The sequence below is a fragment of the Hoplias malabaricus genome, chromosome 2 (genome assembly GCF_029633855.1).
Source record: "Hoplias malabaricus isolate fHopMal1 chromosome 2, fHopMal1.hap1, whole genome shotgun sequence".
Taxonomy (NCBI): Eukaryota; Metazoa; Chordata; class Actinopteri; order Characiformes; family Erythrinidae; genus Hoplias; species Hoplias malabaricus.
In genome coordinates this window covers 2,809,623-2,811,605 of record NC_089801.1, presented here as the reverse complement: position 1 = coordinate 2,811,605, position 1,983 = coordinate 2,809,623, and the positions used below count along the sequence as shown (strand labels likewise).

The 1,983-nt window shown below is 41.7% G+C and overlaps 1 pseudogene; it reads left to right on the top strand.

Annotated features, from left to right (window-relative positions):
* The first annotated feature begins 210 nt into the window (after positions 1-210).
* On the top strand, positions 211-1,359 carry LOC136673381 (uncharacterized; annotated as a pseudogene).
* Positions 1,360-1,983: the final 624 nt, after the last annotated feature.

The window sequence follows — 1,983 nt, the reverse complement described above, 5'->3', positions numbered from 1 at the left end:
CTTTTCCTGGAGGGTGATGCATCCTCAGCTGGGGCACACTGACGCTACTCCATTATTCATGTCTTTTACAACACAAAACTGTTTCAGAGAGAGTTTACTCCGTCTGAATGTTTTCATTATCACGCAACGAACATCATTAATTAATTACACAAAGGAGATTAGAGGAGAGATGAGAAAAGATGGGAGAAGAGAAGAGAGATGAGAAGAGATATGAAAAAGGAGGAGAAAAGGGAATCGAGAAGAAGAGACAAGAGAAGAGAAGAGAAGAGAAGAAAAGAAAAGAGAATAGAGGACAGAAGTGAAGATGCAAGAAGAGAAGAGAAGAGAAGAGAAGAGAAAAAATGATAGGAGAAGAATAGAGGACAGAGGTGAAGATGCAAGAGAAGAGAAGAGAAGAGAAAAATGGATAGGAGAAGAAACGACAATAGGGGGCAGAAGTGAAGATGCAAGAGAAGAGAAGAGAAAAGAAGAGAAGAGAGGATAGGAGAAGAGAAGAGAAGAGAAGAGAAGAGAAAAAAAGATAGGATAAGAACAGAGAATAGAGGACAGAGGTGAAGATGCAAGTGAGTAGAAGAGGAGAAGAGAAGAGAAGAGGAAAAATGGATAGGAGAAGAAACGACAATAGGGGGCAGAAGTGAAGATGCAAGAGAAGAGAAGAGAAAAGAAGAGAAGAGAGGATAGGAGAAGAGAAGAGAAGAGAAGAGAAGAGAAAAAAAGATAGGATAAGAACAGAGAATAGAGGACAGAGGTGAAGATGCAAGTGAGTAGAAGAGGAGAAGAGAAGAGAAGAGGAAAAATGGATAGGAGAAGAAAAGACAAAAGAGGACAGAAGTGAAGATGCAAGAGAAGAGAAGAGAAGAGAAGACAAGAGAGCATAGGAGAAGAGAAGAGAAGAGAAACAAGATAGGATAATAACAGAGAATAGAGGACAGAGGTGAAGATGCAAGAGAAGAGAAGAAAAGAGAAGAGAAAAAAGATAGGATAAGAACAGAGAATAGAGGACAGAGGTGAAGATGCAAGAGAAGAGAAGAAAAGAGAAGAGAAAAAAGATAGGATAAGAACAGAGAATAGAGGACAGAGGTGAAGATGCAAGAGAAGAGAAGAAAAGAGAAGAGAAAAGAGGATAGGAGAAGAAAAGAGAATAGAGGACAGAAGCGAAGATGCAAGAGAAGAGAAGAGAAGAGAAGAGAAGAGAAAAGAGGATAGGAGAAGAAAAGAGAATAGAGGACAGAAGTGAAGATGCAAGAGAAGAGAAGAGAAGAGAAGAGAAGAGAAGAGAAGAGAAGAGAGGAGAAGAGAAGAGAAGAGAAATCACAACTGGAAAACAACAGAAGATTAGGAGCACAGTGGCTGAGCTGAGAAAGGGATTTCTCCTCGTTTTTTTTTTTTTTTTTTGTAGTTGTGTTTGCCCCAAACAAAGCCCTGACTCGAAGTGTTTAACCTCAACCTGAAGAGTGAAAAAATAAAGTGTGTCCTTCGCGCTGTGCAGTGTTCATTACGGTGATGAATGTGTAACTAAATATATCCCCCATCTGAGAGAGAAACTCTCGCCACTCCACCGCACGGCCATGTTCCCTGAATTAGCGCCTGGCTCTGAGTCAGCAGAAAGAGCACTGTCGCTAACGCTGCTGAATTCTGAGGCTAAGCCGAGTCCTTTCCACCCAGAGCTGGCTTTAGACAATAAACACTGCTCACGCCATTAGAGACACCCACCTTGAATTAACCTTAGCTCATCCGTTACTGTCAGTTTTCATTAACCTGGGACCCATAACACAACAGCCTTTTTAAAAACCCCACTGTCTGTTATCGCTTTCTAACATTTCTGCTCAACTAGAGACAGGCTTGAGTCCTTAACGATGGAAACCAGTACAGACAGCTCTGATTGGTCAGCTGCTGAGGGACACGCCTACATCTGGGTGTGGTCAGAGGAGCAGATCTGTCCAAACCAGGAGTGAACAGATATTGTAAGAGATTTCTCAGAGT